The sequence below is a fragment of the Sinocyclocheilus anshuiensis genome, unplaced genomic scaffold (assembly GCF_001515605.1).
Source record: "Sinocyclocheilus anshuiensis isolate Anshui unplaced genomic scaffold, SAMN03320099.WGS_v1.1 scaffold48, whole genome shotgun sequence".
In the NCBI taxonomy this organism is placed as follows: domain Eukaryota; kingdom Metazoa; phylum Chordata; class Actinopteri; order Cypriniformes; family Cyprinidae; genus Sinocyclocheilus; species Sinocyclocheilus anshuiensis.
The window spans coordinates 1392526-1409436 of NW_015554124.1; the positions used below are offsets into that span (position 1 = coordinate 1392526).

General features: G+C 34.7%; 1 pseudogene; it reads right to left on the reverse strand.

Moving 5' to 3' along the window:
* Positions 1–6118, reverse strand: part of LOC107670069 (cytoplasmic dynein 2 heavy chain 1-like) — a 34127-nt pseudogene extending 28009 nt beyond the window's left edge.
* Positions 6119–16911: the final 10793 nt, after the last annotated feature.

The following is a 16911-nucleotide window of genomic DNA, read 5'->3' on the forward strand; positions in this document are numbered from 1 at the left end:
GCAGGGATTGTCGGTGGGGGGAGTGAATGTACAGCGCTCTCTCCCACCTTCAATACCACGACTGAGGTGCCCTTGAGCAAGGCACCGAACCCCCAACTGCTCCCCGGGCTCCGCAGCAAAAAAAAAAAGGGCTGCCCACTGCTCCGGGTGTGTGCTCACGGTGTGTGTGTGTTCACTGCTGTGTGTGTGCACTTTGGATGGGATAAATGCAGAGCACTAATTCCAAGTATGGGTCACCATGCTTGGCCACATGTCACGTCACTTATTCACTTAAGAGTCTTGAAGGTATTGACAGCAACTGCTGTCACAGAGAAAATAAAAATGTTGTACAAAAATTGGCAATTCGTTTAACATTTACAACAATAGGAAAAAGTGTCAGAGAAAAAAAAAAAAATGTAGGTTGTACAGAAATAGCCTAGCTATTTTTATTCTCTTGTCAAAATACTAAATTCATTTAACATTTTGCTGTACACAGTAGGAAAATTGTCGCAGAGAAAAATAAATAAATAAATAGGCTACGACATCTGTCATTTAAAATGATAGGCTAAGCAAAATATAAACAAAACCGAGTTGAACTTCTGCTCTGTCACTCATCGACAACCTGCCTGTTCTGTCTGAGGACCGTAGTTACCACCGGTAGGCTACAGCCTGCTCTGAGCATCGTTATTCACATGCTGCTCACAGACCATGCAAATAAAATGCGTGACTCAGAAAGCGCTGGTTCATGCGTGCAGCACGTGCATAACAATCCTGAGAAGAGAAGAGAAGAATATGTATTTATTATTTTGAGATAAATCATAAACAGTGACATTATACCGCCTATAAAATCAGATCAGAAACCTGTTAGGAACATGGCTAGATCATATTCAACCCAAACAATGAGAAGCTGGAGAGAAAATGTGTTTAGCTGTCATAAGAAATAATGTCAGAATTCATTAACTCTTAAAATAGACTTCTTTTTCTTTATGCAAAATATAATTTGTTATGTGCAGACGTGTTCCTGACAGCTTTTGTCAGATTCTATTTCCTGCATGTGTTCTTTCGTTTCACTCGTTCTCTTAGCAACATCACAGCGGGTCGCCATAGAAACCAGACTCCTTAAGAACGCTAATTATAAACTTCTCACACACACACATTAAAGGGCTCAGTCAGTTCAGATGAGATCATACATCCCAAAAAATCAGCTGTATTACACATAAACAAGGGGAAATGTTTCAAAAACAATGTCTTAGTTAATAAGACATTCACGCCAACAGGTTTATTTTAAGGCCTGTTCACACAATGAAACTCTGCTTGCAATCGAGTCAATTTTTTCCATTGTTCAAATCAGTTTTTGCTATATAAACTCAGTTTTTTATCAAGTAAAAGGTCTTTTAGTCTTGTCTGATTGTAGTCCAGCTTCAGCTGGTGCGTCACGTGTCTTTTTGTTGTCAAATCTTGGCTGATTTTTCTCAAGTAAACGTCAGAATAACTGCAGTAATATGAACACTTTCTGGACTGAAGCAGCTCAGCTTTACTTGATTCTCCATCAATCATTTTTTAGAGTCTCAAATCTGATCTTCAGGATCTTTTGAGGAGCGTTTGTTTCCAGAAGCTTTACTTTCACTGTTCCTCAGCGGAGGAATGATCTTCACAAGCCTCCAGAACATCTCACATCTTCTGAGGAGCGGTTATTTATTCATCTCTCAATCAGCATTGGATTGCATCGCATTATATGTTTGGATCATTTCAATCTCATCTTACTAAGACATATTATTGGAAATATAGAGTGACCACTGATATTTAGATCATTTTATTAAGAATGTGCTATACTGTCATAAATATCTCATTGATTTACATTTTAAGCATCAGAATTTCATCACTTTTTGTTCATATAAATCAGAATCTGCAGCAAATTGCATATTTTTGCTCAGTTTGAGTCTCTGAATATCGCATGTCTCCTGATGTGAACAGGCCTCTGGGGTTTGGGTGGTTAAAGCTGAGTTAGGTCTAGCTGATAGTATAGAGTAGTATGGGAAGTGAACACTTCTAAGTAAACGTCCATGTGTGTAATCTTACCCCTGATGTCAGCATGAGGACAGACAGATGAATGAGTGAACGCTGGGCATTATGGGAACACAGATGAACAGAGCGCTCCATGTGTGTGTGTTACCTGCAGGATGACCAGAGCGCTCTCCATCGACAGGTCATCAGACGGCAACCCTTCACTCTTCCAGATCAGCTGCTCGCTCTCAGAACACAGGAAGTGATGCAGATCGAACTCTGCCAATCAGAGTATATGACTGTTAAAGCCTCAGCCAATCAGAAGAAGAGTTAAAATGGTGTTAAAATGTACTCATACAAGTTTCTAAAGTCACTTGCTGTGTGTTTACTGATTGGTTCATATGTTCCTGTTCACTGACAGTGATGTTATTGTCAACTAAATCTAAAATTAAAATGATTAAAATGGTCTTTTTGGTAACTGTAATACAGATTAACTTAAATAAAATATAAATATTAGAGGAAAAAATTAAACGAACAAAAATTAGAAATTTTATTGTTAACTTTAAAAATGTCAACTATTAAAAATCTAAATAAAGATTAAATAAAAAAAACACAAAAATCACAACAAAGTTACTAAAACATCTAAAAATATAAAGTTAACAGCTAATTCAAAATACTATAATAGAAAAATATTTTAATATATAATATATAATTGATCAATTTTATAATGTAAATAATACAAAAAGAACACTCTTTACTGATTGGTCAAATAACAGTGTGGAAAAGATTTCTGTCTGCATGTTAAAGCTGCTTTGTGTCATTTTGTGGATGATCATCTAGTTTGCGGTGTGTCAGTTTAATGTTCCGAGTTGCAGTAAGTCAGTTAGTTAGTAATTTGACTTAGACCAGAGTGAAGCACTGTGACGTTTTCACAAAACATTGATGTGTTTGAGTGGCCTGACGTGCCAACTTCTGACCAATGACGTGAGTATGGAGGCGGGACAATGTTTAAATGACATGTTACTGCACAAGTGTGCTGATTTCGTCACTGTTTTAATTCATGAATGAGTGTGTGTGTGTGTGTGTGTGTGTGTGTGTGTGTGTGTGTGTGTTACTCTGTAGTCCTGAGCTGTTCATCCAGCGGTCGAGGCTGCTGCGCCGCTGGTCTTCAGGAGCGGCAGGCAGATACGTGATGAAAGCAGCAGACAGTTGAGCTCTCTTAGGAAGAGTGTCCAGCTCCTCACGGATCTCATCCACCTACACACACACACACACACACACACACACGTCTAATTAGAAACCATCCACATACACGACAGACAGCTCTAAAGTGATTCTTTGGCTTAGGGGTGGGCGATATAGCAAAATTATCATATCACGATTTTTTTTTTTTATATGTATATATCATGATTCATGATTTTATCACGATTCCATATCATGTTGGTTTTACTATTTTGTCTGAGCAGTACAGCCAAACTAATTTCTTGTGTCTTACTTCTCCTTCAGCTCCAGAACTTTCTCTCCCACAGAGTTCAGCTCTTTTCCCAGCCTGTTCTTTGCAGGTTTCTGTAATAAAAGCAGAGGCAATGTGAGAGAGAGAATCCCTCTGTAACAGTCCTGATGTAAGCAGAGGTTTGCTGATGTGTGTACTGACTCCATCAGGCCGGCGTGCTCCATCTCCAGAGGCTGGATCTTCTCCAGAACGTGAGAGAACTGGATGCTGGCCTTCACCCACACAGCCAGAGGAGCGGCGTTCTGCAACACAACAGTGATGTTAGATGACCGTTCACGGTAAAATTTACAACGAGGAAAACTGTCAGTGGTGTTGAGTTTGAGTGTTAGTTAGATTACCCTTTCTGAAGAGTGTTAATTATGACTATAGGTCATGAATATTATTTTATTTTGAACTGAATATGTGTGAATCTCATGTAAACATGTCTGGGTTAAAGGGATAGTTCACCCAAAAATGAAGATTCTGTCAACATATTCTGACCCTTAAAGGGTGGATGGCCCTCCTAAAATGCCTCGTTTAAACACGCCCCCACATTTCTACGTCACTGTGTGGGAAGATTTGCATAAGACCGCCCAAATGTTCACGTAAATTGTTCCAAACCTGTATGTTTCTTTTTATCTGTTAAACATAAGATATTTTGAAAAATGTTAGTAACATTTTAGTAAAAATGTTAGTAACCAAACAGTTGTTGGTGCCCCTTGACTTCCATTGTATGGAAAAAATACTATGGAAGTCAATGGGAACCAAAAATTGTTTGGTTACTAACATTCATCAAAAAAAACATTTTTGGGTGAACTATCCCTTTAAATTGTATTCTGCAATCAAAAGGAAAAAAATAAGAAATCTGATTTTGTATATAAAACATTAAAACATTAAGCCTACTTTTAGGACCATCAGGATTTTTTTGCATTAAGATCAAATTATTTTAATGGCAGTTAAGCACATTTAACCTCAAATTATCCCATTTGTAATCCATTTGAGCATTCTAATTATGTTATTTTGTCATTCTTATTACAAAACAACATTCTGTTTTTTCATTAATTGTGATTCTCATTAGTCTCATTAGTGTAATATTTTTATTTTAGTTTTTATACATTTTTTATTTTTCATTTAAATGTAAATTAAATTAATGTAAATTAAATTAAAATTAAAATAGTTTTGATTGAAAATATGTACAAACGCTTTTTAGACAGAGATAGATAGATAGATAGATAGATAGATAGATAGATAGATAGATAGATAGATCATTACGATTTGAACATTTTTAATGGGAATTTGGGTAGGAAATGTGATGTCACAATGCAATAAAATATTTTCTTTAAAGGAGAAGTGTTGCAAATCAAAGAAATGGTGAAGAAATCAATTACACTGCATTAAATAATGAATTCAAAATTCCAAGTGCTTGACATTTTCTGAGATTCATTGTAAAAAGTGGAAGATTGAGTATAAAATAGGTCTCTGTGTACAATGTGAAACTGAGTTTTGTATCACTGTGTTAAATTAGACTGTGTGAGTGTGTCTGACCTTGGGGTCAAACGATGCCTTGTTTCTCTGCAGCAGCTCCTCGACACTCTGTCGTATTTCATGAGTGATGTTGCGCACGTCAAACGTGGCGATGACTTCCCTCACTCCTCGCTTGGCTAAGAAACGTCTCGGTTACGTATGGTAACCCTCGTTCCCTGAAGGAGGGAACGGAGACGTCACGTCGGTGCTGCTCTGCTGCCTACTTATACTCACGCTGTGATCAGCGGCAGCTGGATGCAATAATCGCATGCCAATGTGCATTGGCTTGTTTAGTTTACACTCGAAGTAGATTGGTCTCTCTAAGCGAGATCCCAATTTCGTCGGTCATCCGACGTGACGTCGAGAGTGACCGACTGAAAGGGAACTGCCATTTATAAACACTCCATTAGCTCTTCAATTATTCAACTAATTTAATGTTTTTAACTGAAAGCAAATGACCTAACGTCTCCACACGCCTATTTGCAATGAAAATGCGCTAAATTAAAAGCATTAATTAGTCTAGAATGAGATTGGATTAATTTAGCCTGAAGAGTGTGAAGGTGTAATAAGCAGTATGACAGTTTAATTTCCCGGGAAGAGATAAACACCATAAATAAAGGCAGAATTCATTCGGTTACGGCCGTTAAAGGCTAATATAAAGCATGAATGATGACAGAGCAGCTCCCACGCCAACTTCTTTCAATGGAAAGTAGCTAAAGCCAGTTTGAAAAGTCACTAGATGACGTCATTCGCTAATTAGCAAATTCATGACATAATCGTGTCGTATTTCCTTTTACATTTGTTTGCCTCTCTGTGCTCGCATACTGTATTTTAATTTAGCCAAATTCTCAATAAAGCGGTTTTCATTTATATAATTTACTGTTTCTGTTGTCAGTCAACGGGATAAATATGAAGAAGAGATAAACACCATAAATAAAGGCAGAATTCATTCGGTTACGGCCGTTAAAGGCTAATATAAAGCATGAATGATGACAGAGCAGCTCCCACTCACATCACCGTCTGTCTCTCTCACCTCTTCATGCTGACCCAGGACGTGTCAAATATTCCCATGAGCCTCAGCATCCCCTCCAGGATGTCTCTGATGACGTCGGGCGGCATGCGCAGCGAGCGGGTCTCAGACAGGGTTTAATGTTCCCCACCGCCTGCTTTGCTTCGTCCACCAGAGGCTGAGCACACATAAACACACAACGCACACACACAAAAAACATGTTTTAAAGCATTTAAAGAACATCAGATAGACTATTGTGTGTTCATACGATCAGGACTGCTGTTAGAGAAAAATGAAACATGGGGGGATAAAAAACTCAAACTGAAAATAAAATATACTTTCACGAATTCAAAACTAAAATTAAATAAAAATTCATTTTAGTTTTCGACAAACAGTACATTGTAAGAGTTTAAAACTGTAACCCTTAAACATTAAAATGCCACAAGTGATGACTAGACAGTCCTAAAACATTTACTATTGCTAAAGGTTTGTTTAAATTCTAACTTTGTCAGATATAAAATACAGAAACTAAAATAAAAGCTACAGAAAATTAAAAACTAAAATTAACAGTGATATAGTCAACAACAATGAAGAATAAATTAATTAAAAGTGCAACTGAAAAGAAAAATTAAATTAAATAAAAAAATGTAAATATGAATACATTATTAGTTCAAATAGTTCAAAATAAAAAAAAATTAAAAACTATACTAATCCTGGATGAGGACAGAACTATGTCATCAGATTCATATGAAAATATATTATTTTTTATTTATAAATGTATTTTTATTAAATACATTACAATATTTTAGAAATATTATATTATTAAATATTTAAAGAATATATAACATTATTTTAAATATGATTAAATATTAATTATGTAAATGGATGAGGACAGATCTGTGTGATCAGATTCAGATGATCAGGTCTTATTTTAGTATCACTGATATACTATTATAATTTTTGTTAATATTTTGAATTCTATTTTTTTTTTTTTTTTTACATTTACACTAATTTTAGTTACATTTTTAGTAATTTTGTTGTGATTTTTATCAGTTTTCTTTTGAAAAATGTCTATATATTTTTCATTAGTTTTTATTTAGTAGTTTCAGTTTATTTAGTTTTAGTTATTTTGGTACATGCTGGCAACATACTGAAAAAATATGCTGAAATATTTTTTTTATATTTAATTTTATTTTGCTTCAGTTAACCTTTATTTAGTTTTTAGTTCATGTTTACTTTTCTCTTTTATGGTTTTCCCTTTAGTTGTAGTTAACTGATAATGGCTCCGCTCAACCAGACAGGTGCGCTCACCTGAACCTCTCTGAGCTCCTCGTCTATTTTCTTCTTCCTCTCTTCAATCTTGGAGACCTCGTGTGTCATTCTCTCTTTGATCTTCTCCATCTCTGTCTTCTGGTCACTGGCGTTCTGAAACGCACAACACATGTAAAAGGTGCTGGCAAAATGAGTCGGAATGAGCAAATTTTCAAAAATGAGTTCTTTTTATTTTCACATTTCATATATATGATATATTGACCAGCTCTCCTTTCCAAGATGTTAATCTGCACAAAGATCCTGATTTATAATTGAGCCGTCGTCTGATGAAATCAAATACACATAACATAAGCAAAGACAATTCCTGTGCCGTGTTTTCAGCTATATTTGCATGTAAAATTAGAGAAGCAACATCATATCTATTTTAATTTTATTTTCACATTTCATATATATGATATATTGTTTGAGCTACAGCCGTTTGAAGGCGATAGAGTCAGCAGAGTTGAAGTTTTCTGACGATTCCAAAGCAAAATCACCTAGCAACTTTACATGTTTTCCTCCAGTTCGTTTCTTCATAATAATTACTATATTATTAATCACAATATAGCTATTTTTTATTTTATCTTTGTTATTAAAAATAAGAACAAAGATGCAAACAAACAGTAGTTTAATCAAGAGCAGCGAGTGATTTGTCTTCTCTTTTAATGTATGATTAATTAACATTGAGACAGATCTATATTAAGACCTACTGTAATGCATGGATCTAATATAATGTTACACATCAGCATGGGTTTGAAAATCATATTTCACTGGTTTGGGCTCACGTCATCGAGAAATCGATATGAATATTCACAAAGCTGGAATGCTTATCTCTTGGGTTAAAGCATGGAAACTGCCAAATAAGTTTTGTATCAATAACAAATTTAAGGAAGTGTCTTACAAAATACTTCATCGAATTTATCCTGCTGTTTCCTGATCCTGGTAGAGTAGACTACAATGCCGGCTGTTTACGTTTTTTATATTTAAAGCGAGTTTTTTGAGCAGTGTAGAGTAGTGCTTGTTGTTTGTCATTTCTCCGATCACAAATATTAACAGAAAAATAGAGTGTATGATGGAAATTTGTATATTTGATGTACTTTTTATACAGAAAACGAAAATTTATATTGTAAAGAACAACATATTATACATTTGTTTATTTTGTTAGGAAAATTCCATATACATAAGAAGAAGTGGGCTCAATGTAAACCAAATTTTGCACATTTTATAAATGACTTTAAATTATATGTAAATCTCTTAGAACAAACAAAAAACAAAAAAAGCACTGAAAACATGTAATGCTCTGAAAGCATTGAACTTTATGTAATTTTCTTCCTTTTTTTCTTTTTGTTTTTTTCTCTGGCAGCTAATAATGTTAATTTGATAATGTGAATATGTAATACCTCATGTTCTTGTGGCATTGAATTAATAAAGCACAAAAAAAAACAAAGCTGGAATGCTGCACTTTGCAACAATAGACCTACCAACTGAGAAGCAGCAGCAGCAGTCATCCAGAAGTGAGCAGAGAAAAAGGTACTCCTCTCAGATAACATACAAATAAAGATAATTTTAGATGTTTAATTACTATTACGAGCATTGGGATCGCTAGAAGAGGGCTTAATGAACTCATTTTTGTGAAAACCTCAGATTCAACCAAAACTGACATGATACAATAGCAAAACCACCTGTTCATATCTACTGGTCAGAAAATGACAAGAAAATGACCATGGAAACTAAATGATGACTTTTTATGCTGCAAGAAACCTTGAGTGACATTAAGAGTGGACAACATAAAATGTAGACCATTGTGACCCCTGACCATCTCACATCAAAGTTTCACTGCCAGAGACGCTGCTGCTTCTTTAAAACTCAAGTTTTAAATTATGACTGGTCATAAGCGTTAATCTAAGGGAGCGGCTCCTAAATTTAATGACGGGCGGCAAGGCTGAGCATGCATGAAATTACATTTCCCACAAATCAGGGCAGCTCTGACCTCCTTGGCGAACTCCTGGTGGCATTTGAGCGTGAGATTTCCTCCCAAACCACGGATGAGTCCCACAACAAACTGTCCTCGCTCTCTGACCCCTCTCAGATGGGACAAAACTCATTTTGCCAGCACGGGTCACAAATACACTCCGTGTGTTTGTTTACACACACCTGCATCGATGTGGTGATTTCCTGCAGGGTGGCGTCCGCTTCGAAGTGCTTGGTCTTCAGTAAGCTGCTCTGCTCCAGTGTTGCCAACTTCTTTCAATGGAAAGTAGCTAAAGCCAGTTTCAGGGCAGCTCTGACCTCCTTGGCGAACTCCTGGTGGCATTTGAGCGTGAGATTTCCTCCCAAACCACGGATGAGTCCCACAACAAACTGTCCTCGCTCTCTGACCCCTCTCAGATGGGACAAACCGTTCTGCACCGTCCCGACCAGACTGGTGTCCACCACAAAATCACTCTGCAGAGAGAAACAGGGATGTTTATGATGCTGTGAACATGTAGGCTCAGTGTTACATGACTGTGTGTCACAGGACCTGTTTGAGAACCCAGACCAGAGCTCTGTGGAAATAATAATTGAGCTAGTTCTCCAGATTCATCCTGTTGTCTTCATCTTCTCTCTTCTGCCACGACTTCACGAGAGAGCCCACGTCAGTGTCTTCATCACTGCAACACACACACAGGGCCGCGTGAAAATACTGCGCTTCTTGATAACAATTGATCTTAGCGCTTAAGAGCATTTTCAACGAGTCATTTTATGAACGTTCGTTATTGTTTCACTTGCGCTTCCCAAAAATGCACTTAACACAATCGCAGACTTATAAGTGCATTACTGCCACCTATCTCTCAAATGGACCATTGACACTCCTAATTGAGATTGTAGATAGAGTGTCAATGGTCCACTTGAGAAGAAGAAGACACGTCACGCGCCGGCTGTCGAGGACAGAGGTCAGAGGTAAAAAAAACGATATAAACGATATAAATACTGTTCAGTTTCTTGCACAGACCGATCGTTTCGTGTCTTTACACATCAATGTATCGTCACGAGCCACAGGGCTTAATTTGTTCTTTTTTGTGTAGGTTTTTTTGACTTTCAAAGTCGTGATTCCCATTCACCTCCATTATAAGACTGACAGACTGCAACGGTTTGAGTTAAAAATCATAATTTGTGTTCTACTGAAGAAACAAAGTCACCTACATCTTGGATGCCCTGGGGGTAAGCAGATAAACATCACATTTTCATTTTTGGGTGAAGTATCCCTTTAAGTGCTTCTTAGGAGTCGCTATCCGTTTGTCAAGTGCTGAAATGTCAATTTATAGAATGGTTTGTAATTGTAGTACTCGCTCGTTGTACAGCAGATTCGCTGATGGGCACCAGCATAAAATAAAAATACATTTTATATTTTAAAAAGTTTTATATATATTATTTTTTATATATTATATAGCATATTTTAAAAACTTTTTCCAAGTGCATTCCAAACGACTACATAATGGCACGCACGTGCTCTGCTCACTACAAAGTCTCCACTCCAAGGGGATAGGGATGATCACTTCCATTTGGAATTTGCCCGTGAACCGTTTGGTACACGATACGCGTACCATTACACCCCTAATGAAAGCTGTATAAGTATTGTTCCTTGTTAGAGTGTGTTAATTTCAACATTTACTATTACTATTATTATTATTACTACAACTACTACTATTAGTATGGTTCAGTACTATTTTTTTTAATAAAGCACTATTTTAGTTTTTGTTCAGTATCCATTTTAAAAACTATCGGTTAATTAATCGGTATCGGCCAGTGTGGTCCAACCTGAGCATCTGAGATGTTGTGAATCACGTCCAGAATCAGAGCCTTCGGTTTCAAGTGCAGAACTCTTCATTCTACAAGACAAAACCATCAGACTCACATTAACGGCTAATAAAAGCTGAAGCTGAATAGTGTTAGGGTTTGTTCAAAGCAAGCACTACTAATAATGAACAAGTCCTCAAAAACACACACATACACATTTGAAGAGCAGATTAGATTGGGAGCAGGGGTGGAGAGCATGTAATGTGTTTTTATCAAACAGAGGCAAGTGTTTGTAATGGACCATTTCCACCGTGCAGCAGCAGTTTCTCCAGGGTGACTTATAAGCAGAATTAGCCGTAATCACTGTTAACAGTGAGACTCATCAGAAGCTCCATTTACTTCAATTTATGGTGAATCGCAGTGAATAAACCCCTGAGCTCATAAACGGAGTAAAGAGCTTTATGGATATTCACATCGCTTCATTCATTTGATTAACCTGACAATTAGCGAACGCTGTAAATATGCAGCCAGAAAATTAAAGGCTTCATTCTGAATCGCCTGCAGTCAGAAAAAACACTGAAATTCACATTAAAGAAATTAAAAACCCAGAGCAGTGTCACTGAAACACACACACACACACACTTACCATTTCAAAATGTGAACAGACCATTTATTATAATTACAATGAATACCAATTATAGTAATTATTTATTATTTTTGAGGAATGTTTTGTCACATTTACCTCACTGCTGGGGACATTTGTCTGGAAATTGTGTTTAATAATTATTTATTCATATCATTCATTTATATAATATAATAATTTATTAATAACATAATATAATAATTCTTCATTTATATGTGTGTGTGTGTGTGTTACGGCTGTCAAAATGCCTGAAAAACTCACATTAAAATTTTGTACTTAAAAATTATCAATATTCGAATTATATTTGAATTTGAAAGGCATAATTTCAGTAAGGGTGAAAAAAAGCTTTTGGCTTTTCACCTGAGGCCGCAAGAGGGTGCATCGAGCAAAATATTACAAATGCACGTTTATTCAAATAACATGACAATAACATGTTTAAAATAATGTTTATAAACCAATTATAATTAAGTTGCTTAAACAACTATAAACAAAACAGCATCATGTAGTGCATACAAAGGGCCGAAACCCAATCACACAGAGTACTTTTTTCATTTAAAAACATGAGATGCAGTGGGATGGGGGAAAACCCCCCGCCATAAAGTCTTGAGGTATGTTTTTTCAAATTTGAACTTGCATTCATTTTGCATGGCTTTCTAAACATGCGGAGACGAGAGTGCAGCGTTGATAGATGTCCCTGTAGAAAATGCACCAAATATGCGTTCTGTGTGAACAGCTTGGTTTCAGCTTTGGCGTAAACAAGATCTTCTCCGCACTGATGGTCTCTTTTTCCACAATATTTTTAATGAACAACGCAACAGCGCCACATCTAGTGGCTTCAACTGGATAGACTAACAAAAACATTACAATGCAACGACACTTACATTGTCATCGCATCTCGTGCGCCACTGATAAGGCTGCCTCACTGTCTATGGGCTGCCTTAACGCACACCTAAAATTCAAATGTAATGTTTTTTTGCATTCAAATGTTGATTTTTATTTTAAATTCAATTAATATTTTTATTTGACAGCCCTAGTGTGTGTATTATAATTCAAACTAATTAAATATTCTAATTATATTTAATTTATCCTTTCCTCAAACAATAATTAAAAAAAATAGACAAATAACAGCAAATATTAAAGGTGTTATAAATATTACTATGATACAATTTAAAGTCACACACACAGTCAGGTGTTGGTGTACCTGCAGTGTGGTCCGCTGTGAACTGGATCTGCTCTGCCAGGCACAGAATCTGGAAACAGAGTCACTCCACAGTCACTTCAGCTGAACCGCAGAGGCTCATGGGTGTTTCTGAAGAGACGTGCATGCGTGTGTGTGTGTTACCTGAGAAGGGAAGCGCGTGGGATCCACGTTTCCTTTCTTTCCGGCATTCACACACTCACACAGAAGAGTGTTTTTCATCTCCGTCAGCCAAACCTGACAAACCCACAAAATTAAAGGAATATTAAATATGAAACAAAATATATTTATATACAGTATTTTTGTATTTAAAAATTACAATTTATAGATATGTTATTCTTTCATTTTAATTTTAATTTTGTGGGTTGGTGGCAGGTTTTACATACAGTATAGTTAATTATATTTATTTAAATATAGTTATATTTATTTAAATTATATTTATAGATACTGTAAACCACATACATGACACCAACTCACAAAATTAAATATTAAACATAAAATAATTAATTCTAAAACATTTTAAAATAAAATATATCTCAAACCTGGCACCAACCCATAAAATTAAATATTAAATAAAAAATAACATAATACAAAATATCTTAGAATGAATAAAAGGTTTTATATAATAATACCAAAACCCAAACATTAAATGAATATTAAATCTAAATGAATAAAATATTAAACACACACACTCACACATACATACTGTAATATAATTAACAGCATGTCACACCATAAGAAAATAACAGAAACGTCAAATTTTATTTTTTATTAATTATTTAAACTACTAATGTATTAAATAAATCATAGATTAAAAAAACTTTTCTGGAAGAAAAAAAATTCTAAATTAAGTGAGTTAATGCTTAAAAACGAGCAAATATCTGCCAATGGGGTAAAAAAATATAAACTCGTCTTCCCTTTGGCAGATTTTATTTTCTTGTTTTAAGCTTAAACTCACTTTTTCAGAAAACAATTCTTAATATCTTATTAGTATTTTTAGTATATTACTAATAGTATATTAGTAATTTTGCTTGTATCTTGACTTAAGAATGTTTAGATATTTGTACTGGAAAACAAGACTAAAATACTAATTAAGAAAATTATTTTTTTTGCAGTTTGGTCACGTCTGTTATTAAGGACAAAAACTTGACATGGAAAAGAATCAGCTGAACTAAATAACACAATGCAAAACTACACAAAATACTAAATAAGGAAATGATTTTTTTGCAGTGCGTGACAGTAAAGCATGACCTGAAGTGTGTTTGTACCTTGAGCTCCAGGGCTCGCAGCAGGTCTCTGAACTGCAGTCTCTCTAGTGTGGTTCTCTGAGTGGTTCCCAAATCATGAGACAAATTAAAAACACAGACTAGTGAACTACGTGGACGTACACCGAGACTGCATGACAGAGATCTGACCTCCACGTTGTTGGAGACAGTGCCCTCCAGTGATTTCATGGCTGTGATGCTCTGAAAACTTGGATCAAACTCCACACTGCTGATGCCTTCAACACACAATCATCCCACGTCTATATGCAGCTGCTTGTGTGATAACTGTGAACAGGTGTGTGTGTGTGTGTGTGTGTGTGTTACCTGCAAAGAGTTTCTTCAGGTGTGTGTGTATGACAGTAGGGTTTGTGGCCTATCCGAGAATCTCCAGTAGATCGTCGTCTCCAATGAAGTAAAACCGAGGAAATGCAGAACGCTTCTCCTGCAGGGGTCAAAAGTCTCATTCAAATATTAAAATAAAACATATAAATATATAATAAATAACATATTTTTATATTTATATTAATTGATAGTATATTAGTAATTTTGCTTGTATCTTGACTTAAGAATGTTTAGATATTTGTACTGGAAAACAAGACTAAAATACTAATTAAGAAAATGATTTTTTTTGCAGTGTGGTCACGTCTGTTATTAAGGACAAAAACTTGACATGGAAAAGAATCAGCTGAACTAAATAACACAATACAAAACTACACAAAATACTAAATAAGGAAATGATTTTTTTGCAGTGCGTGACTGTAAAGCATGACCTGAAGTGTGTTTGTACCTTGAGCTCCAGGGCTCGCAGCAGGTCTCTGAACTGCAGTCTCTCTAGTGTGGTTCTCTGAGTGTTCCTGAGAGAGCTGCTCACCTCGCACGTACTTCAACACTGGAACCACGGCCTAAAACACACTGCTTCATCCTTAACACACCTGTCTTATGCCCAGCTACAAGTATATACAACTAATAAACTAGCAATAATTGAACAATAATCATAAATCAAATCATTTTAAGTAGTTAACTACAAATGTACACTTTTGAAAAATTAGTTAGCTATTAATAAGCTGTTTTTACTTATATTTTTAATTCATTTTTATAATTAAAAATATTTTAAAAAATTATTAATTATATAAATAAAATTACATACTTTTATATAGAATAATGCATATCGAATTAATATATATACTACATATATATATATACATATTTATGCATAGCATGAATATTCAAATATAGTGGCTTATTTTTGGGTTTTATGTTTGCTGGTTTAAAATGTATACATATTTTTGCTGCTTTATTCATGTTTGTGTTATGACATATATCAGCAGGTAGAGTTTTTATTCATTTGTATAATTCATGTTATTAAAATTATTTCTAAAAATATAAATTATGCAAATAAAATTAAATATAGTTTTTATATTTTATATATAAAATTATATATTTTAAAGCAAAAAAACTAAACAAAAACACATATTTGAATGAAAATACACAGCAAAACATGTTTAGTAAAACTTTTTTTTATATTATTTTAATTATCAATTACACAATTAATATACTTATTTATATTAATTGAAATGAACCATCCAAATGAATTCACTAAACTGATTCAGATTACCTGAGAGAGAAATTAAATAATAAAGTAGCTACTGATTGTAGTTATTGGAAAAAATCTAATCTTCTGTCACAATACTGAAAAATGCAAGCCTAGTTAAGTTAGTAGCAGCACTGATTTCAACTATAACAAACACTCCAAATGACCCGAACATGACCAATCCACACTTACAGCAGAATTTCCACAGAATACTAGTAAATAACTGGATGATCCAGCCGTCAGACCTTGTATCTGTCCACTTCCTTCTGCAGTGTGACAGACATGCTGCTGTGCTCCTCCAGCTTCCTCAGACGGTCGTGCCACGCGAACAGAAACTCCTGGAACATGTGAGTCTTACTCCTGCAGGGAAAACACACAGCGTGTGTCTCAGTCCTGGATGAATGCTGAATGTGTTTCAGACACAAAGACTCTGAATGTCCATGAACCTTTGTAGAAATTCCTCCTGATGCGTCTGATGTTCCAGACCATGTGTGGTTTTTCCCAAATGTTGTCTTTCGCTTTTATTTTTCTGGATTCAGTTTCTTCCGTTTCATTTTTTGCTTTTTGTTTTCTGTTTACAAACAGTTTAATTACATTTTAGTAATCAAGCATGCCTAATCAATTTAAATCAAGAATCTCATACAACATTTGATAACAATTTATTAAAGATTTTAAAAAACTATTTATTTTTTTTTCAATTTTTCAAAATTCAGTTTTATCATCAAAGCATGTCTAATCAATTGAATTCATACAATTTTCACAATTTAATAATTTATTGCAATTTTTATAATAATAGGACCCTATGATTTTTTTTTCCAGAAATTCTGTGTTTTTCGTATTCATTTTTCTGTATTTATGATTTAATACAAATGTACTATCACAAACAGCGGTAATCAAATAAAAACAAAAAAAATTTATTTGATTACTGTAACAATTCTTTTTATTTTTTGGCAAACAAAATGCTGCATATTACAGATTTACTATTAAAATTAAAACATTGAAGAACATTTGTGTGATTATTATAAAATAAAGTATAAATTTTATTATTATTATTATTATTAATATTATTTATTTATTAAGTATTATTTAAAATAATAATAAAATATTTAATAATAATA